This window comes from Herpailurus yagouaroundi, unplaced genomic scaffold, assembly GCF_014898765.1.
Source record: "Herpailurus yagouaroundi ecotype Mexico unplaced genomic scaffold, PumYag 160, whole genome shotgun sequence".
NCBI classification, from domain to species: domain Eukaryota; kingdom Metazoa; phylum Chordata; class Mammalia; order Carnivora; family Felidae; genus Herpailurus; species Herpailurus yagouaroundi.
The window spans coordinates 42,003,806-42,027,583 of NW_024412401.1; positions in this window are offsets into that span (position 1 = coordinate 42,003,806).

A 23,778-nucleotide genomic window follows, 5' to 3' on the forward strand; every position below is an offset into this window, starting at 1 on the left:
TAGCTCACAGTCAGTACAGGATGAAATCCCACATTTTCCACCTCCAAAAGCAGTGTTCCTCCCTTTTCAATACTCCAACACAAAGGACCATCCCTTAGATCCCCCTTGACACAGAAGGTGCATTCATATAAACATTAAAAAGTGGTATCTGCAGAGTCCACACCAATCCATCTTTTAAATCTTGCTTTACATGGCGTTATTATGGGAGCACACTTTGTGAAGCGCTCTCTGTAGATGCTATTACCCCGCACGGCAGCTTTGGAAAGTGGGCTGAAGACGCTGTGAGTTTGTGCAACAGCACATGTTAACATGAGTTATAATATGTCAGGGGCCCCGTGTTAACGATCAGAGAACCTATTCAGCTCCTTTAAGGTTAATCAACTCAGCATTTGTGCCAGGTGTAATGTCTAATTAAAATGATGAACGGGTGGAGAATGCCTCCAGGCAGAGGGAGGAGATGGGCACAAAGAGGGAGCACCCGTGCCATATTGGTTTGGAAAATCAATAAGAGAAGCTCATTTTATCCCAGTGTTATCTGTGCATTTGCCATTCAGTGGCTCATTTGAAAAAGTGCCAACTGGCTGATGAGTAGGCTCAGCAGTGCTGTGTTTTTCAGCACTTAAGGATGTTCTGGTTGGAGGAAGCTCAGTGTGGCCGGGGAGGTCTCTGGAGGGGACCAGAGAGAGGGAAGTGTGGTCGAGGTGATCCAGGAAGCCATCCTGGGTTCCACCTTGAATGACCAAATCTGACAGGTGGGAGGAAGCTAGTGAAAAGAGCCATCACCAGAAGAAGACTAGGGAAATCTGAGTTTGAGTCTCAGGGCTGTTACTAAATAGATTCTTGACCTTAGGGAAATATTTTCAGTCTTCATTTTCATCATCTCCAAATGTACATAATCATAACATTAGCCGCCTTTTCTGGCTGTGTAAGTTTGTGGCGAGGATTGGAAGAATTTTTGACTGTGAAAATTATGTAATAAAACACGGATTTTTAAAATATATTTAAATATGTACCTGTACCTCTTTTTATGACTCTATTTGTATGTATTAATTTATTTCATAAATATTTATGGAAATCTGTGTGCTGCACACTAACTCTAAGCACTAAGGAAGCAGTAAGAAATAGACCCTGTGACTGCTTTGAAGAAGCTAAATATCTAAAGACAGAGCAAGTACCTCACAGATACTTGATTGTGGTCTACTTATGTTTGGTCAAATCTCTTCATTCCTTTTCTTAGGAAAGCCAACTCTAGGAAGACTGACTGGAAGGTCAGGCGTGGAAAATAAGTAGGGGGCCACTCAATTTTAGTTAGGTCTTTTAATTTATTAAGATCAAATGTTGGTGACCATCATTGCTTTATCAGAATGTAATTCACAAGTAAAGCTTGGAAAAATATGGAATTGTTTATCATTCACTTTGAAGTACTGGATGGACATGATTTTTTTTATTTCAGTTCACATCTGAAAAAGTACTTTTTTAGTCCACCAATAATGTGAGAATGGCAGACATGATGTGTTTTTTTATATATAAATACATATAAATATATATATATATTTTTTTTCTTTTTTTCTGGAAAATGGTTCTCCAATCTCAACTTGAAAACTTCTTCATGGGCATCATTAAATCATACCACTGCTAGATAACCATTGAGGCTTTTAACTTATTGATTCCCTTGTCTACCATTTATTAATACTTTCATTATGATACTTTTATTAGGTACTATTTATCAATTGTTCTGCTATAGATTATGAGAGATAAAAATAGAAAGATACCTTCAAGATATATTTGGAAAGTCAAGAAAGGTAACTTTGGCATATGGGGTTCATGGAACAAAACTATTTTAGTATCACATGGAAGACTGTTATCTATCTTATAGTCTGGAATAAATGACACCTGACATTATAGCACAGGGGAAGTGACTCAGTAGATATTTACAAATAGATGGTTCTCAAAAGAAATCACCTTCTAGTGTTCCTGGAAATTAGAGGATCCAAGACTCCAAATACTAGAGTAAGAGTCTAATCCTCTTTCCCTTAACCTAAACTTTGTCTGAGATTCCATGACATTGCAGTTATTGACAGTTATTATGAAGAAAAAAAAACAGAAGTGGCTCATTCTAAGAAAATGTATCATTAGTCTTAAAAGGGAATAAAGGAGAAATCTGGAGAAAATGGTTTGAACACAGGTCAGAAGTTGCATTCTTAGGAAGAATAGATAAAACTACCCAACAAGAGACACTAAGTTAATTTTAAAAATTTTTAAACAATTTGTGTGTGTGTGTGTGTGTGTGTGTGTGTGTGTGTGTGTGTGTGTGTGATAGGTTTAGATTGGGAAGGAAGAAGAACCCAGCATGACAGTGGAGGAGTGAGGAGTAAAGAATGTATAACGGACTCCGTACCTTGCACCTGACATTGATTTTTTTTTTTTTTACATTGATTAAAGAACCGGTATAAGAAGGATTGTAGTAGGGACACCTGGGTGGCTCAAGTTGGTTAAGCATCTGACTCTTGATTTTGGCTCAGGTCGTAATCTCACAGTTCATGAATCTGAGCCCTACTGTGCTGTGTGCTGACAAGACAGTGTGAAGCCTGCTTGGGATTCTCTCTCCCTCTCTGTCTCTGCCTTTACCTTCCCTCCCTCCTTCCAAGTAAATAAATTAACTTTAAAAAGGTTTAAAGAAAAAGAATGATTCTAGTAAAAGTGGCAGAATCTAACCCACTGGGTATCACAATTACTACAGCTCTGAACATATTGAATTGTGTCTTATCACGAGGTGGGGGCTGGAGATTACTGCTGGTGGGAATCTCAGGTAAAAGTTGACGAAGAATTTCTCTAACACTTGATTGAATACCTCACTTTGTCTTTGATGTTAAAATCCTTATCCAACAAAGTATATCATCTAGTTGGATTTTAAGAAGTGAGAGGTATAACAAGTAAATAGATAAGGAAAGGAAGGGAAAAGAGGAAGATACAACCACCACCGTTACTATAACAAATAAAAACACTGGGGCCAACCAGTAAGCTTTATCAAGGGTCCATCATGTGTCAGGCACCAAAAAAAGCATTGCAACAATGTTATCCCAATTGATTCTGAAGACATCTTTATGATGTGGATATTCTCTACGGTATAGATGAGGATGTACACATCACCACATATGCAATACCATCTCAGTGGCAATAACCACCACAACATTTGGAATTGCGAGTTGGGATTTTGGAGGCTACCATGGCAGCTTTGCTCTGTTGACTTCTGAACTTTCTTTGAGAAAGAAATAAGTCATTCCACCTTTTGGAATATCTTCACTTCTGTATTATCCTAAGTAATACAACGGATATCAAGGCCACTGTTCTCAGACCTGATTCTTGAAGCATTTGAAAGGTCTTTACTTATCTTAACTAATCCATCTTAATTTAACACGTAAAATTCTCTTATTTTTTTTTGAAACATATGCTACCTTTTACTTAAAAAATGCAAGTGCCACAAGCATACAAAGATGAAATGTGTCTTATTACAAAAGAGCGATAACCATAAGACCTCTTAGACTTTTTGAGCAATGGAACTGGAAAAGACTTTGAGGCCCAAACCTGTGATGTCATTGATACTCATGTTTCCAACTCTGCACAAATGGTGTAGAGGAGAGAGTATTGGTATCTTGATGTCAGATAAACTTAATGACTTTTTACCATATCACCTATAAACTATATGATTTGGGGTCTTTGTAATACTACTTTGAGACTTCTTTATCTTAATTATTAGATTAGAATACATCATAGCTGACCTGGTATGTCATAGATTTTCTGAAAGAATCAAATGAAACAAAACATATAGAGAAGAGCTCTATTGGCTGGAAAACTTGTTGAGTTTCTGGAGCCTGGCTTTGTTCAGTGCCATGGAAGAGTCCAAGAAAAAAATTAAAAATGATAAGGCATAGTCACCACCTTCAATGTATTATCATCCAAGATTAACAATAATATCAGTAAGTTAGAAAGAGATTGTAATACCTTGTGAATTTTGAGATGGCAGAGAAAGCAATGATTAACTCTAATTATCTATCTATCTATCATCTATCTACCTACCTACCTACCTACCTACCTACCTATCTATATCAGAGGTGGCTTCAGATAAAATATATCATTTTGATGTGCCCAAGATTGAAGACTAAGGAAGAGCCCAGGAAAGAATTGTGAGTCATCCTTGGCTAGAGGAAGAATAATAGCAAGACTTCAAGAGTGTGGACTCTCACAGAATTAGCAAAGACTCTACTTTACTTGTGAAGATTTGATTATGACACTTGGCATAATTATGGTATAACTGGAAATATGAATGGTATTTTATAAATTTGAGATTAGATTGAAAGTAATGAATGACCACATTTTCATTCTGGGGTCATCCTGGCTCTGGGACCTACTAATAAGGGCATGGCATTTAGAAGTTATCAAGGTGGGGTTCTCTGTTGCTACAGTTTTCAAACGTGGAGACAATAGTACCTTTTCTGATTATGCTGTATCTGAGGCAGTCAGTGGCAGTGAATAGAGAAGCTCTATTCTTCCTTCTAATCGTATATTCCTTTTTGTTAATGCTTCAAAGCAAATGACATGAAAAATCCTCCTTAATGGTGATGAGCAGATTTTTCCATTTGTAAATGATGGCCACATGCATCGATAGAAAGACCATTCTTTATTTATGCTCAGCCGAGTTCTGCAAATAGAGAAATTGGCTAATTATCTACAAATTTTCATTCTTTATCTCCATAGAATTGTAATGAACAGGAATTGCCATGTACTCATTTATATTTGTGAAGAGGGAACAACCTTTCTCTTTGGTGATTTCTCTCATACTGTAGTACTCAGACCTGTAGCTTTTTGGAGAACTAAAATTCTGGCTGATCATCTTCCATCATTCACTGGTCTTCTCTGTTGCCGTCCTGACCACAATGCTCTGAATCAGGCTTCTTGTCCTTAATTGTGAGGATGAAGTAGAAAGGTTTCGAAAATTTCCCTTGTTGTGTTTTCTATGTAGACCTGTCTCTCTCTGAAGACGTGGCTTGGTTTAATCGGTTTGCATTCCACACAAAGTAATCAAATCAAATCAACAAATACCCTTCGAGGACAACTATTACAAGGCAATAAGCTTGACAAACTGCCCCTTTACTAATTTCTGGCCTGAATTCTGTAGACCCTAGAAGCATTTGGCACAAGGATACAGCTTCTCGGCTGCTAAATGATCATCACCATTAGCAGTAACAAGAGTTTATTATTACACCACATTGTCTCCTAGAATCTGTCTACTTCTCCATTCCAACCACTACTATCTTGAGTCAGGTCCTAGATTATCTGGCCCAGTCAATATAATTACTCCTACCTGCTCTTCCCGCTCCCCTTTAATCCATTTCTCTCTTTGCTGGCTGCAGTAGTTATTTTAAAGCCCAGATCTCCTTTTGCCCCCTTCTTCATCAAAATGTTGTTCAGTGGTTTATAGTTTATTAATTATAAAGTAAGGTAATATGTTGTTCTCATTTAGAGAGTAAAGAATAATTTTGGGGAGCACCAATAAAAGTTTCAATTATTTTCATTATAATGGCACTCAGGCATAAGTCTAGACATAGACTTCTTAAAATAATTATGCTTTTGCATTTTTACCACCAAATAAAATTTATAAATGAAACAAAAACAAATAGTGAAATCAAAAAGAAAACACATGTCAATATGATCATTGGTTTTTGAAATTGTGTTATCAACATGAGATTTAGCAGTAGAAGGACATGTTTGTCTGATAACTTCCACTTTAGCATACAGATTTTGATAGATCGTTGTTCGAGTCTTTGTCATTATTGGGTTTTTTTTTCCTTTTTAATCCTAGAATTATTTTCAATATCTATTCATATCAATTGACCAAATCAATATAATAAAATTCCCACAAAATTTGTATACAATTAATCATGCTTAAGGAAAAAAAATCTTATTTCACACTTACTATATCTTGGTGAAATGCTGATACATATAAAGAAAAGTTCTGATTATATAGCCTTTGAAAATGTAGCCATCATTCCAAGTATACCTTTCTAGTTGAGTATGACTATACTACCTTGCACAATGGGATAACTCAATTTTACTGTGCCTTGTTTCTCTTTTTTAAAATATCCAAAATTCCTGTTTTTCTACAGCATGTCATTTCATCATTCATGCCTAACTTTCTAAAAATGGGATGATAAAATACAGGCATTGAAATAATGTGGTGGTCCTTGGTTATAAGATAATTACATAAGTGATTCAGACTATAGTTGTCATTGAATTGCACATAAATATTTTTTTAAAAGAATTCTCTGGGCACCTGGGTAGCTCAGTTGGTTGAACGTTCGACTTTGGCCCAGGTCATGATCTCACGGTCTGTGAGTTTGAGCCCTGCATCAGGCTCTGTGCTGACAGCTCAGAGCCTGGAGCCTGCTTTGGATTCTGTGACTCCCTCTCTCTCTGGACCTCCCCCGCTCATGCTCTGTCTCTCTCTCTCTCTCTGTCAAAAAATAAATAAACGTTAAAAAATTTTTTTTAAAGAATTCTCATACATAACTTCCATAACCTCATGAAAATATCATTTTCTGGTAAAGTCCCAAATCTTTAACTAACCCACATTTTTTTTGTACCCTACCCACTGATTCCTAGACATTCCTTGGTATCCCGGCTCACTCTGGTTTCACTGTCTTTTTTTTTTTTTTTTTTTTTTCTGGTTTCCCTGTCTTGAATGCCCTTCTTCACATCCCATATCCCTCTGAAGCCTCTCAAAAACTTGGGTGAATATTGCAATCTCTGTGCAAACCCTCTTCTCAACATATTTCTCAGATTTTTTTTATATTCACTGAAAAGGTTTTTTTTTCTTCAAAAATGTGTTGTTTCTTGCATATAGTCTTCTCTCTTTGCTCTCTTCTCCATCTATACCAACTCCCCACCTTTATTTCAGAATTTAAGTTCCTTAAAGTTAAGGTGCAACAGTCCAGCACAGTGCCCAGTAATAAGTCAGTAGTCATTAATTAGAAAGAAATGGAATGGAATCGTATCAAATAGGATGCCATGAGATGGGGTTTGATAAGATGAGATGAAAGAGATATTAAGCCAATCCAGTGCCAGGAGCTTCGAAAGTCATCCAATGTTAAGACACCACTCTTGAGTTTGGGAGACGGGGCATCTTTGAAAAAGAAAAAAAAAAGTAAAAAAACAAAAAAAACCCACAGTAACTCAAAGAAGTATATAAAAATGGGTAAATGAGTAGTATAGATAGTAAGAACAATAGGAATTCTGAGAAATGAGGAATGACATAGAGAGGTGCAATAGTGAGATTTTTGCAAGAATAGGTCATGAAAAAAATGATCAAGTGTTGTCAAGAAAAGAGATGGAATAGAACTTCAGACAGTAGAGATGGTGCGGTAAGAAGTGGGGATGAGGTGCCAACAGTTTTGAGGGACATTAACTACCTTGGAGGCAATATGATAAGGATAGGGAGAAAATATCTTGGAGAGTTATTTCCCCCCAAACTGAGAGAACTGAAGATAGAAACGAAAATGAAGATTCAGAATGGTTTAGATATCATTGGAATTTATTCAGGATATCTCATTAAATGCGGAATTATCTTTTTTAATCTAGTGGCTTTCAAAGTATTTAGACTTAAAGCCCAAGCTCATTGATGACCCATGCTCTTCTCTTAGATCAGTTCCTATTAGAATTCAATCTTTTTCCTCATAACACTTGTTAGAAATATAATTAAATAATGAATAGTACATTTATCTGACTCCCCACTACAAAGAAACTCTGAGAGGAAAGGGCCTACAATTTTTTCTTAGTCAAAACTATACTGGGGCACCTGGATGGCTCAGTCGATTAAGCATCTGACATCAGCTCACGTCATGATCTCAGGGTTCATAGGTTCAAGGCCCACATTGGGCTCTGTGCTGACAGTTCAGAGCCTGCTTTCCATTCTTTCTCTCTCTCTCAAAAACAAATAAACTTAAAACAAAACAAAACAAAACAAAACAATTCTATCCTCAGAGTCCCATTAAGTGCCTGCCATATAGTTGACACTCAAATATTGTGTGAAACTTAAAGCAGCATTACTCTGGTTGAGAATGGAGTGTGGGATTTCTAGTCATCCACCCCTCTTTCCCCAGTGCCCACTGGGGTGGTTTAGCACAATGTCTGATGTTCAACAGAGTGTGTGTGTGTGTGTGTGTGTGTGTGTGTGTGTGTATTTTTTTAAGCCCATTATCTCAGTTTCATCATGCCTCATTGACAATGTGGAGATGATAATGAGCAACCAGCAAGGTTGGTGGGTGTTTTAAGGATGAACTAACATAATGCATGTGAACACAACTTTTAAACTCTAAAAACGATTACTGTCCTTGTCATATATAGAGAAGTGTAGAATATGGCCATTACATAAACTCTCCCAAAAAGCTGGGCTAGAATCCTGAGCTTTAACTTGTCTAAGCCCAATGTAATTGCTGTAATACACAATAAAAGCATTAATGGCCTTTATTGTGGACTCTGGCTGAATAAAACCAGCCAAGTCCAGAAAGATCCAAAAACAAATCACCTCCAGTTCCCAAATACTGGTTAAATTTGTGTCTGAAGCCCTTGTCTCCACTTCGCATGGACCTCTCCAGCCCCACCAGCTCCTGGGCAATGGATTCCACCCCTCACATCCTTATTTACAGGCTGTTGAGAAAAATCACACATGCGCCTGATGCTATCAAGTTGGGACACAGTTAGAAATAATTTTGAAACGGCTTATTCTGGAATCTCCACATCGTGGGTGTGTGCAGGGGTTGGGATGGTGCTGAGATGGAGGAGAGAAAGGAGACAAAAGTGTAGAAAGGCAGACTTTATTTTTAAAGACTTAACAGCTACTTTTAAAGTAGCCTCCCTTTGTGCTACTTTTGTTTAAATAAATGCTGCCATTGAATGAGAAGTTGTATAGCCAGGCTATAAAATTCCCAGGTCCTGCATTAGACTTTAGTCCAAAATCTAGTATTGACACTTCCTGTGCATATTCTTATACAAGTGACTTAACCTTCTAAATAGTGGTTTCCTTAGAGGCAAAATACTCACCTCCCAGGGCTGTCATGAGGATTAAATCACACAATTCCTTACCTGCAATCATTAGAGGCTTGCATAGGTTTTGAGAGCATTGCATTGCCATATGGCCAACCTCCAGAAGTTCCTAACTTTGTTTTTTTATTATAATTCCATCCCTGAAGTTCCTGGCCATGAGTGTGTGTGTGTGTGTGTGTGTGTGTGTGTGTGTGTGTGTGTGTTAACATACCACTTTATTAGGAACTAGGCGAGTAGCCTACCATCTCCTTCCTTTGCCACCCTCAAAACAGGGTAGTAAAATGATTAAGAGCTCAGATTCTGGATCTGGATTTGGATGGGATTTCAATCCTAGCCCCCCTACTCACTGTATATATCATGTAGAGCAAGTTAAATAATCTCTCTGACTTCCTCTATTTATTCATGTGTAAAATGAGAACAATATTGATACCTCCACTGCAGGGTTTTTGTAAGGATTCAAAGAGTTACTATACGTAAGTGCCAGAGAAATCCCTAGGACAAAGAACATGCCACATAGTTATTACTGTCCATAATTTTGTAATTTTATTGTTTAGTAACTTGTTGATTATAACACACAACTACTATCAGTTTTCCTGAGTATGTCTTAAGTTCATTGATTACATACATCATGTCATTTAATCAGCAATCAAATGTGGGAGATATTTTTCCTATTATACAGTTGAGGGAACTAAGGCTGATAGAGATAATTAACTTGCCTTGATCCCACATAATTTATAAGCGGCAGAAATGGGGATTAACTCCAAACTGCACTCCAATACCTCACTAAAGAGCATGGAAGGTTGTCTATATTTACAGATCAGTTGAGAAGCCTTTCTTTTTCTTTCTTTTTTTTTTTTATACTGTATTCCTGACTCTCCTCCACCCATGGTGGGGAAAAATATCCGTTCCTTGATAGTCCTACATATTTCCATACTTTGTTGCCTTTAACACAGTCCATGGCTCATAGTAGACTCTAACGTGACTCTAACGTGACAGACCTATAAAGGAAATATCACTAAGGAGAGCTACACTTTGTGGGATACCTATGACTTCCTAGCCACAGTATGTAGAAGTTTACAGTCTTTCTCTCATCTGTTCCACAGGATGATTCTGTAAAATGGTGCAATTATTGGATTTTAAAAGGTAAAAATTCAAAGATTAAGTATTTTTCTCAGGCACTCCAGGTGATACATAGCAGAATTTGGATTTAAACAGGCCTGGTGACCTAATACTTGACTATATCTTACCCTGAAGCAATGGACAAACAATATGAAGCCTGGTATTGAAACTTCAGTTCATTTTATCAGAGATTCAGGAGAAACTATAACACTCAACATACCAGCAGGTGGGTGATCAAACTGGGTAGCTCTCTCTGTATCTGTCTCTCTCTGTTTCCCCTCTCACTCTCTCCCTTCACCCCTCTCTCCTTCCCTCTTCTTCTCTCCTCTCACCCTCCCCCTGTCCCCCCTCCCTCTCTCTCCCTTCCTCCCTCCCCCGCTTCTTTGACTGACTCCAGCTTGCCATGGACAAAATAGAAATAATTAAGTGTCAATAACTAAAGTTTATTCCTGGCAAACAGCTGATGAGTATTTTCAGAGGCTCCTGTTTTTTGACCTTTACTGCCCTAGACAATGACGGAATCTTGTTGAAAGCTCTTTAAGCTGAAATTAATTTATGCTCGACAGTGATTAAAAGAGAAAGTGAGAAGGGGATGGAAATTAACAAATCCATCTTTATTGCTGAGATCCCATTATGATTATAAGGAGAGGGAAAAATCGACGTGGCGGGTGCCAGCTGCAATCTGGTAAGGAGTTTAAACAGCCCTTCCTGCTTAGGAAATGTCCTTGGGTGGACAGATTTATCTGTCACTGAGGCTCTCAGGGAGAGGTTTATTTATCAGGGATTGGAAGGCTGAGATCCTTGGACTTGCTTTTGGAATAAGGTTCCAGAGTGATAGCTGCTGAAAGGACAGGCCACGGAGCTTGACTGATGAGGCCTCTTGAAAAGTAGATTCTGCAGGTGCTTCCAAGAACAGAGATGGCTAAATTGCCATGCTCTGGCTTCCTATCGGGCCAGTTTCTTTGGCATATGCCTTTAAGAGCTTATATACTTATACTTGCAATGTATCATGTATTCCCTTGTTTGGCCCTGAGGCCATGGATCTTGCTTTAGACCTTTTTGGTTCCACATAGCTCTTTGGACAGTATTCCATAACGAGACTAAGCAAACACCGAAGAAGACCTTACCACCATATTCCCATTCAGTCTTCAAAAATAATATGTGCTTAGCACCTTCTATGCACCATGCTCAGTACCAGATTTTAAGCAACACAATGCCTCTGTGCTCCTAGAGCTGACTAGAGAGAATGAGGCTCATTTGCCCTTAAAATTAAAATCAGAAGTCTCCCAAGGACAATCCTAGACTCATGCCATTTTGAGAGAATTAGTATGTGCTGAGAATTTTTTGTATGCCAGACATTTGACACATGATGTCTCATTTAATACTGGAAACAATGAAAGTCAGTATTCTTTTTATGATTTTACAGATGAGTGAATAGAGACCCAGAGAGGTAAAGTGGCTTCCCCTAGGGCACAGAGGTAGTATGGCCAATGCCAGAGAATCTCCACCTAGACCTATTATACACCAAAGCCTGGGCTCTTCTCCATTGCTGTCACTGCATCAAAGTCATGATGGTGAAGTAAGAGCATGAATCTAAGAAGAAGCCTGACTGTTGAGTTTGCTCAACATCTGACTGACTCAACATCTGACTGACCCTGGAAAAATCATTGTATCTGCCAATCTGTATTCATTTTCTCATCTGCAGAAAAAGGGATGATCCCCTGCCCTTTCTGTTGCACAGGTTGATCTGAGGCTCAGAGGAGACAATGTATCCAAAAGTGATTTGCAGTTGTAAGCTATTATCATTATATAGTCCAGCCTCTCCTAATACAAGGACCTTCTCTGTAATAGGGCATTAATCATTTATATTTAAGTAGAATGAAACTGACAATGTCATATCACCTCATGTAAAAGTGTAGCTAAGAGGACATGTGTAAGCTATGACTTTTCCAATTTGCTTTAATTATCATTGGACATATATATACTCAGGAGAAAAAAAATGCTTTATTTCAAAGCAGGCAAAAACATAGTGAGTTGAATATCTGGAAATGTTAATGATGAAGATAATAAAAAATAAAATTGTCTTTTCTTTGATTTTTACTGTAATCCCATAGAAATCATTATTAATGAAAGGAGTAGGGGTGCCTGGGTGGCTCAGTCAGCTAAGCATCCGACTTTAGCTCAGGGCATGAGCTCATGGTTCAGGAGTTCGAGCCCTGCATCAGGCTGTCTGCTGTCAGCACAGAGCCTGCTTCAGATTCTCTGTTCTCTTCTCTTTGACTCTCCCCTCCCCCCACTCTCCCAAAAATAAATAAGCATTTAAAAAAATTTTTTTTAAAAAGGAGTAAACCGACAGCTTGTTCAGTCCTTGAGGGAGAAGTTGTGTCACTATGATCATGTACAAAGTTATAGTAGTTGCCCTGGAGGAAACTTTAGGGGACCAGAGTTGGGATGATAGAGATCACCAACTTCCCTAATGAATTTAGGGAAGTCATTTTACCTCTCTGGGTCTCAACTGGGAAGTGCTTTCTACTTCTATATATTCCCCTTCCTTCAAAATACAAGTCTTGCAATTCTCTGAAATTCTTGGAATTCTTATCAGAAAGAGAGAGAGAGAGAGAGAGCACCATTGGTCACTTGAACCAGAAGTCTGTCCAGCAATTCTAGAGTTGCTTATCATGTTAGTGTAGGAAGAGACCATTTGTGTGGACTTGAATACAAGTGAGCATCAAACAAGGCTTTGAATTCTGAATCAGGTCAGCAATTCCTCTTTCCTTAGAGGGAAGTTGGCAAGTTAAGAAAAGATGATCACAGGCTGAAGTTATGTGGCTTAAGGTGAAGGAATATAACATGAGCTTCTCTACAAGGTTATGATTATTTACCATATGTGGGCAAACACTTTCAATGGGTCCACATTGGCCAGAGCAATATTCCCCATGCTGTGTTTCATAGAACATGAATTTAATAAGACATCATAGTCATTACCTTTGAAAAGGGATTCTGTGGGGGGGGGGGGGGGTGGGGGGGCGGGGGGGATGTGTATGCAAAGCAGTGAGTTAAACAGTTTACCAGATTTCTTAATTGTAGGACTTCACAGAGCCCTTGATATACTGGTATGCCTTATGAGTCTCTAAGAGGGGATGTAATACATAGAATATTCTGATATATTTAACCAAAAGAAGTCATTTAGAGTGGAGCATTTCTGTGATGAATGTTATGGCAAATACATTTTGGAAAATGCCAGTTTAAAATATAAAGTCCCAAGCTAGGTATACTTCCTTCACTACCAACATACAGATCTCAATGGCTGATTTCTCTTTCACAAAAGTTCTTATTTGGTGGACTCTCCCAGGGAAGTTACCAATAGTCTGTGAGCTCAGGGAATTGAGCTCTGTTTGCCCAGTGGCTCTGCTATACCAAAGACCTTCACTTCTAGCCATATGGCTGGTAGAGAAAGCCTATAGCTAGAAAAGCCCACAAGCCATCTCATGGACAGATCTAGAAGGGGCACAATACTTCTTTCCACATGCCACTAGCCAGAATTCAGTCATACTGTCCTACTCACACACAAAGAGGTCTGAGCAATGTGGTCTTTTTCTATCCCCAGGAGGAAAGTGCTCTTTGTTCCCAAAATTACCTGACATGCTCCAAGTCAACACATTTTATTTTCTGTCAACTGCTTAATTCTCTCATTTCAGTATTGTTAACTTTGTACAACTTCACCTCTTCTGTAATTCATGTCCTTTCCTTCTGTCCCTGTGTCTGAGAGGAAACCCCACCCATCTTAAATTGCTCTGTTATAATGTCACGTTTTTGATGATTCTCTCTCTGGTTACCCTATCATGTCAGTTCCAGAAAGCAGTCATCTCTCCTTCTTCTTTGACATTGTCTATCTCTCTCTGTTACATGCCAGATACTGATACTACAGACTCGGAGGTCTACTCATATATAAGTGAGGGGGAAGTGGCATGTTATAGAAAGAAGAGTAGGGTCTGGAGAACAACAAAGATCTGAGTTCAAATCCAGGTTTTTGACTTACTAGATATATTTCCTTGGACAGATAACATTGCCACTCCGCAGTGCTTCCTCATGAGAAAATTACAGAGTTTGGGGTGGTTGGGTGGCTCAGTCAATTAAGCATCCAACTCTTTGATTTTGGCTCAGGTGATGATCTCATGGTGGTGAGATCAAGCCCTGGTTCAGGCTCTGTGCTGGGCATGGAGCCTGCTTAAGATTCTTTCTCCCTCTCCCTCTGCCCTTCTCTGCTTGTAGGCTCTCTCTCTCTCTCTCTCTCTCTCTCTCTCAAAGGAAAAAAAAAAAAGAAAATTACAGAGTTAAAATCTTTCTAAATAAGGCTGTCAGGAGCTTAAAGTGACATAACGTGTAACACAATGTATCTGCCACATAGGAAGTCATTTACGAACGTTAATCGTTGTTACCCTTTTGGTCGTTCCTGCTGTTGTTCCTGAAAGCCAGACAGACATGGTTCTCAGTCCTGACCCTGCCACTTTTATTAGGGAATTTTACTCTCTAGTTCTGAGTCTCAGCTCTTTGTTTGTAAAAAATGGAAACAACTCTTCCTTTCTGAGGGCATAGCAAGAAAATGCCTACCACAGTGCATCACAAGTGGCCCGTGGTAGAGGCACAAGTAAGGAATGAATTTAACAAAAACACCACTACTCCCAATACCAGGCACAAGAATGCCGTCCCGCTTAATGATTCTATCTAGCAGGAAGGAAGACAGCCTCCTCCGTGTAGCTTGCTTTTGTGTCTGAGGACCTGTAGCCAGGCAGTTCTTGGTTAATTCCCCACTAAGTCTTCGAAGCTATAATCTAAGGCCACTTTTTCTTTTCTGATGTGAACTTGGTCACCTTCCTTCTTATACTATCTTCTTAGATGCTTGAAAACTGTTAGGCCAGCCCCTCATCTTTCTCTTCTCCAGGCTGACCTTTTTTTTTTTTAATCTCTCATCCCAAGTTCCTTTTTCCACTTCTTTAATCATTTCCCATTGCGCTGCCCTTCCATTTCTGAGCAGTGCAGAGGCACAGGACTCAAAATGTCCTGTAGCAGTATGTGCGAATGAATGGCAAGAGCTTACACTGCGGACTGACTGGAAAAGGACAGTTAGGAACTGTCAACACCAGAAAGTGTCACTCCACTGCATACTTCCTGTGCAACCTCCACCATTATCTTCAGATCCAGCAGCAGCTGGTGTCGTAGTTCACAGGTATCCCTTCCTCTCTGCATAAAGAGAACGTTGAGCCATTTATGTCCAGGTGTTGTATTCACTCAGTTCAACATGACCTATCTACTCGATGCCAGGAACTGTTTTATAGGCAGAGAGATTTTGGATGCAGTCCTCTTTCTGTGAATACAAACTAAGCAAGTGAACACGTAATGTATAATCATATAATGAACGGCCATAGATCTAGATATTAGAGAAAACTGTCATATATGGGGGCAAACAAACAACATTGACTCTCAGACAGCACATGGGTCTCCCATTTACTAGCTGTGAGTCTTGCATGAATGAATCCCTTCTTCAAGCTTTAGTTTCATTAATTCATTTGTGGAATTGGATACTACCAACAACCCTTCAGGCTTTATGGAAAATTAAATAAACAGATACACAAAAAGCATCTAGCTCTGTGTCTGACACTTAGCACTCAGAAGATCACTTTAGTTTCTTGTCTGGGTTTTGCAAGTACAAAGAAAAAATGTCAGGGAAAGAGATTTTGGTGGCAGAAAGCTTTTTCCAACTAAAGGACTAAAGTTTGAGTTTGTTAATAAACATTCATCTGTAATATTTTTTCTTCTTTTTTGAAGAAATTAATTTTGGGGATTCTAGGGGTACCTGGGTGGCTCGGTCTGTTGAGCATCTGACACTTGATTTTGGCTCGAGCCATGATCCCAGATCGTGGGATTGAGCCCCACAATGAGCTCTGGGCTACATGTGGAGCCTCCTTGGGATTCTCTCTTTCCCTCTGCCCCTCTAGCCTGTTCACGTGCTCTCTCTCTCTAAAATAAAACAAAAAAAAATTTTTTTAAATTATTTTTTAGGATCCTAACGTTAAAATTGTGCAGGCCCCACACTTTAATCAAAATACTTGTCTTTCATAGTCTCTTCTGTTCTACCTTTGCTACATGTAAACCTCTCTTCCCCTTGATCACAATGTTTTGTCCCATTCACCCTCACTCATTCCCTCATTTTTTCAGAGCAGTCTATTGCCACCATGTTCCTCATTTCCTTTCTTGTCCCCTGAATCAGTTCTTCTCTCTCCATAGACCTCGAAAGAAGTAGGCAAACATGTGGCTAGACATGATGACGATGTAGCACTGTGGTCAGTGTCATGGACTTTAGAGTCCAAGAGCTGTGGGTTCCCATCAGATTCTCTCATTTATTAGCTGAATAGCTTTGTTAAAGTTACTTAACCTTCCTAAGGCCCGGTGTTTTATCATCAAATTCAGCATAATAATAGTTATTTCTTTAAAAGGTTTTTAATTAATATTAATAAACTTGTATGTGTATTCAACTATAATACACTCTCAATAAACAGTATTTATTATTTCCTATACTGTATATTCAATTCAGAGATAGTTCTGTTAAGTGCCATGCACTGTGTTGGGCACCATATAGGACAGACAGATAATAAAGGTAGGATCTCTGTGTTCAAAGAATTAAGGGCTCATTGGAGAAACAAACATGCCTATATAAAAAACACAACAATACTGGGAAACAAAGCACAAGATTTTCTGTCTAGTCAGTTGTGTTAGATGAAAAATCACAAGTAAGGTTTTGTTTTAAAAACTATTTCTAATATATCAGTTTTGGCTGCCTGGACAGTCATACTAGGAAAAATTCTGAGACCAATAACAGAATGAGTAGAAAATAAAATGTCATAACTGATTAACAGTGTCTGCCAATGATACAGAAGGAGAGATTGTCCATCTCAGGTACCAAGAGTGTTTTAGAAGGCATGTTGAAAGAAAGAATGAAGTGTGTTTTTGAGTACTTTTATGAGAACTTTATTTTACTTGTATTACTGAGAATGGACATTGTTAACCTTCTTACAACTGAAACTGAAACTCAGAGAAGTTAAGTATTCTGTTCAGTCCACACAGCTAGAAAAGTAGCTTGGCATGACTCTAAAATAAAGATTGATTTAAACACTTTTCCTCCAACTGAACACTGTTGGCAGGATGAAGAATGGATTAACTCTGCCAATTGTGGTAGAAGAAACTGAGTAGATTCTTACCAGTCCTTTTTATTTTTCTGGGCCCACAGGAAGCCTATATTTTCTAGCTGCCAGCGTGTGGGGAATAAGTTTAGGAATTCCCTGAGCCTGCACTGATGGGTTAACAAGGCATAGAGAATTAGAAAGTCATAGGATGAACACACCCAAGTTTGGGTAAACAAGATTAGGCAGATAAGATTAGACAAGCCAGGCAAAGGCCCCCGATACAGGACAAATGGGGCAAAGGCCCCCAGTATAGGACATAGGTATAGGACAACAACAGAAAGCTGCTTTCACATGAAGGAAGGACCAAATTAGGTAAACAGGTAAATAGGGCTTAGACCACAGTGGGGCAGGGCAAAGTTGCCCAGAGCAGAGCTAATTAGCAAAAGAAAGATGCCTTGTTGACCCTGAGGTAGCAAGCTCTTTCTTTTGTGTCCCCTTGGCCAGTTTAGGTAAACAGGGGCGGGGCTTCATGTTTGCTGTAAACAACCTTCCACCCAGCACCAGAATCTTGTTTTGTATTGATCCAAACCCCTAAGACGTATATCTCCAAACCCCCCTTCTCCCCTTGCCCATGAGTTAAAGTTCACAGTTTCATTGTCTCTCTATGCATGCCCATCAGGCTTGTAAGGCTTCTGATCCTAGTAAAAATAGAGCAAGGACCCTTACTTGGGGCTCTTGTCTCCTCCCAGACGTTAGCCTCTCTCTCATTTTTAATCCTGCATTCCACTCTCTTGCTAAACAAGACAGAACTCCAGACCCAGAGTCTATAACACCAGTGCAGTTAGGTTGGGGCCATGTTACGAATTCCAGGTAATGGCATATGGGGGAAATCTATATGTCACTATCAGTTATGGCCTCTGCATTTTTCCCGTGAGATTCTTGGTTCATGCGTGATTTTCTTTCTTTTGTCCTGATGTAGAGGACTCAGTGGGGAACATCAAGGAGGTACTAAGGGACAGTGGAACTTTTGGAGGTAAGCTTGAAAGCCTGTCCTACATCTTGGAAGGGAGCTATGCAGAGAACATTCTAGTCCATATCCGTCTGTGACATGAGAGGGAATAAGGCTTTGTTGTGCTATGCAAAAATACTGAGATTTTTGTCTTATTCGCTAGAATAGACAACATTACTTATCCTGACTAAATATTCAGTGAAGAAATGAGACTTCCACAGGCCCAGGATGGTATGCACACGTACCTTCCAGATAGAGGATCCTTTTCTGAAAAAGCACAAGATATGCAAAGTACTCAGGGAAATTAGGTTGCAAATGCAGAAACTGGCTAAGACTAGATCTCCAGTTTTCCATTTTTGTAGTTTCCAGTTTGATAGTAGGAATATAATTGGTGTTCAGGTTAGTCACTGCTGTCTAAACAAACTATTCAAAGCATAATGGCTTAAAACACCCACCCTTTTATTGTGTCATATATTTTTGTGGGTCAGGAAATTGGTCAGGGCTCAGTTGATTGAGTTGTCCATTCTATATGGTACCAACAAAGATTACTTGGTTGCATTTGCTTGGCAGGTAGGCTGTGATGGAAGATCCAAGATGGCTTTACTCCTGTTTGAATTGTAAGTGTAGGCACAGCTGGAACCATCAATTATAGTGTGTACACACACACACACACACACACACACACACACACACACACATTCATGATGTCTCTGAGGTCAGGATTCCAAGAGGCAAGCTGGAAGCTACAAGTCCTCTTAAAGGCCAGTCTAGAACTAGTAGAGTGTCACTTTCTCTATTCTCTGCCGGTCAAGCAAGTCATGAATGCTATCAGACCCCACCTCTCAGTGAGATGAGAAGCAAAGAATTTGTACCCATCTTTAATGTTCTCTATCTGGATCTGTGGAGCCAGGACCTGGCTATATGCATCTCTGCTTCCCTAGTACTTTCTACTTATCATACTGCCTGGGGTTCAATCTTCATGCTGGTAGAATTACAATCACACCCTAAGCCCACATCAAAAGAAATGGAAAAGAGAACTAAATTTTATAGAATACCAACTCCTGCTTCAAATGTCCTACCTTAACGTAGTCTCAAAATGACTCTATTTAGTGGTGTAGGATTTATTTCTCCGGTATATTACTAAAGACACAACCAAAATTCAGTGAGGGGGGGAAAAAAACCCTAAGGACAATCACAACATTAGATTCCAACACAGTGCTTCCTCCCACAGATATGCCTAAATGTCCCCTGCTCAAAACGAGACTCTGTGGTCAAGTGTTTGAACCTCACCTTGGCCCCTAGTCCACCGACAGACTGCATCAAAGCCTCTAATTTGCCTGGGCTCATTCATCTCATCAGAACCAGAGGAGGCCCCCATTTCTGCCTTCCCCACCACGAGATTATGAGGGATTGCTAATGAAGAGGAACCCTAAACTCCTTGCAAATATAAATGCTAAGTAATAATAAGATGAAAAATGAAGGCAATAACGTTGCTTCACATGATGTTTGAGAGCCCGGGATGAAAGGCGTGGTAAGAACAGCTATAATCTCTGCATTTTAAGTTCTGATCCTTCCTCTTCTGTTTCATCCTCTGTCTCTGAAATGCTTGATTAAGGCTCTTTTACACTTTATTTTACTTCATCTTTTTTTTTTTTTCCCCTCCTACTTCTGGAAATACTTTACTATATCACTGGGGACAGTTTACTCTTTTGTTTCACTGGAAGAAAGCAGACAATGCAGGGTTGCTTCAAAGAAGAACCAACCCAAATCCAGTGGGGATCTGGTAATAAAGAAGCCCCACTTTGTTTTCAAGCAGGGACACAAAATTATGCTGTAAATTATACAAAGCATGGGGGGGTTAGAAATGAAAGATGAATGCAAGTCAGAAATATTGGTCCCATGGCTGGTGGTGCAGGCTACAACTCCAGAGATTCATGGACTGAGATGATTTTAGACTGGAAGGGACTTTACAGAACCTTTAATCCAATCCCCTGCTTCAACCCTGGCATGTCTCCTGTAATGGTTCTTAAAATAATCCCCCATCATGGAGTTCACTGTCTCGGCATCATAGGGACTGATGGTCAGCTCAGGGTGGGATGTCCATTCTTACCTTGACCTGAAGTCATATTCTTTGCCTTTTTATCTATGGCCTCCAGTTCTTTCTTCATGGGTATCACAGAGCACACTGGTTCCTTTTCTCAGGGATATTGAAGAATTGGATTGCTTTCCATGTGCTAACACCCATAACTCCTTCAATGACTCCTCAAATGATTTTTGAGGAGATTAATTCAGCCTCCTGGGAGCCTAGAAGAGGATGGGAGAAAGCAATTAGAGAAAAACAGAGGTGGAAACGAATGTGATTTTCTGACCAGAGGTGATAAACATGTTAGCGGGTGGAGAACGGCTAAGTGGCTGGAGAATGGTTTCTTAGCAGCAGACCTGGCCTGGCAGTGAGCTGGAAGGAAGGGAGAGGTGGGCAGGCTTAGGGACAGTGTGGGAAGGGCCTCTAAGATTGTTACCCAGATCATGTAGGCTGAAGGTCGCCGTTCCAGAGTACAGAGGGGTGATTAACTCGGCTCCGCTCTGAGGGAGGCAGGAGGAGGTGGTTGCTTTAATTATGTGGGCGGAGACAGATTAGTGGAATAATAGAGAGGGAGGGAGCAGGTTAGAATTACAGCTCTTTAAGAAGTTCAGGTAGAAAGGTGAGGGAAAGGCAGGAGGAGAAGGTTAAGGGAGAGCCAAGGCAGGATAGAGCTTTCTGTGAAGCTTGGAAATTAAATTCATTATTCAAAAGCATGTGTGTGTGTTCTGTGGCAGTTTCCAGGGAAATCTTCTCCCTTCCACTCTGTACTTTCTTTATTGGATGTAATTTAGCTATGTTTATATGGGTTCCTTCCCCGCCCCCCCCCCCATATATCTATATACGAATACTGCTTTTCTTTCACAACTACCTTAGTTAGCTAAGAATCCTCGAGTCTCCAAGAGGACTATGCAGCTGATGGGAAAAGGCTCATCTAGGGTTGTGATGGCAAATGTTTAACATTTGACTCTCCAGGAAAAAGCACTGACCAATTTCTGTGGTGTAAAATACTCATTGTGAGCTACCAAACACAAGTGGAAGAAATGCACACCAGCCTGCCTTAACGTAGTCCCTGCACCATACCACACAGATAAAATAGACATAAACAAGGTCAAGAACATAGATAATAGCAAACCATAGAGAAAGCAATTAGTAAGTGTTGAATTTTGAGGATTATTAGCTTTTCTTTTAATATAATTTCTTTAATTGAAAGTTTATATAATTTAATTTTTACGAATGATTCCATTTAACAACTGGCTTGCAAAAGTCTGAAAGACCTGTTGATTCTATTGATAAGCTGGTTCAAGTTGACCTTAGCACACCACTGGGTACTTCTCCTTCCTGTCTTCACTGGTGGGGCTGTGTGTTAGCTCACGAAATTGGACGGGGAGGGGCAAGAAGTAGGGGCAAACTGGTAGGTAGGGGAGTCTACAAGGATAAATGGAGAGAACACATTTATTTTAACTCAGAGTGTTACTGTACACATGCCTATCTACGTTACATGTGTATACTAATTACAAATCACATACAGTCATAAAATAGATACTCTAAGGCTTAGACCTTAGCAACACTTAGCTAAGTTAAAGCGTCTCATGGTATATTTCATCTGTGTGTCTGTTTACAAACTCTATGATAAGTATGTATGCCTGTGCATGTATATAAGCTATGTACATAGCTTATACACAAATGTGTATTTTATTTGGTACATAACTGTGTTTTAAAGATATGTTCCTGAATATATATGTGATTTTACATAGATACAGATATATTAGCATGACACATATACACACACATTTCCTACATAAATATATACAATGTTTATTATGTGGAGGAAGTTCATTACCTATAGGAAGTTGTTTGGACTACAGGCTTCAGCAAAACCACGACCTATTTGTCAACCATATGCTTCCTACCAGGAACCATGAAAATGAGAGAAGACCCCAAATCAGAAGCAACTTGTTCTTCCCTCCAAAAGTCTACAATTTAACAGAGGAAGCAAAGTTTATGTGAAAGAAAATCAACAAGTATACGATAAAACCTAATAGTGGCTGTCACACATTAGGGCTGTCATCTGTGGCATGCATGGCCTCAGGTGACCTTCACAAGAAGCTTCCAGATAGGAACTCTTATTACTTCCAACTTAAGATGGGGTCACTGGTTCTAAGAGAATTCCATCAACTTGCTTAGGATCAAACAGGTAGTATGTGACCAAAGGATTTCACCAAAGGTCAGACTCAAGGACTGGAATAGGATCCATTATTTCTTTCTATAAGTTGAGGCAGGTGTATGATTCAGCCCTTGAGTGTTTCTGAGGCTCCAAAGAAGAAAAGCAGCTCATGAACGTCACAGAGAAACAGACATGTAGTAGCCTTGAAGTAGATTTGCAGAAATGTATAAAAAGAGTAGGAGTCAACAGGGGAGACTTTGATAATAATAAATACGTGTGTTGCATCTGATAATTTGTTGCACTTAGTGGAATGTTGAGGCTTATAGAAAAGTTTAAACCTGACTATAAGCTTGGCCCGTTTTAGCAATAATTTGCGATCATTTGGATAGAGAAGGTCTGATATAAAAAACTTGGGAAATTAAAATATTCTAATCAAATTAATTAGCCCTGTCAATAGGATTATATGAGTGTTTAGACTACCTAAGAGAACAGTAGTTTGGAGAACACTCAAGAAATTTAGATGGGCCCATTTTCATGCTAACAATTTCTAAAATAATTGCAAATTATTCTTATCTAATCAGTGGAGCCTTAATGACCTCTCCCAGGCGACAGTTGGTTGGCCTATGTAGAGATTATATATAAATTTGATAATAATTAAGGGTTTAAAGAGAATCATTTTAAATATTCACTAATTTGGTAATTTTACTACAATTTTAAGGTGGTGTGTCTGAAAGAGAGAGTGAGATCAAACACATCTTAGACATACAGATTTAGTTCTGAAGTGGAAATCAGTTTTTGCATTTGTAACTTAAATGAACATAATCTCACTTTTCCTTTTTAACGCTTTCATATGGAAATTGCTTAGAACAGCCCAGCCCAGAGTAACAATAAACAACTACTTTGGACAAAGCCAAAGCTGTTGGCTTTGTCCAAATAGTGGGAAATCCCCTACATCTATAATGGTAGAACTAGCATTTATTGTCACTCTGAGCTGGGCTGTTCTAAGCACTTTACATAAATTAATATATTTGTCACTCTTACTCCATGAGAAGACATAATTATTATCCCCATTTTATCTCTGTGAAAACTGAGGTTAAGTGACTTACCAAAAGTCACATAGCTG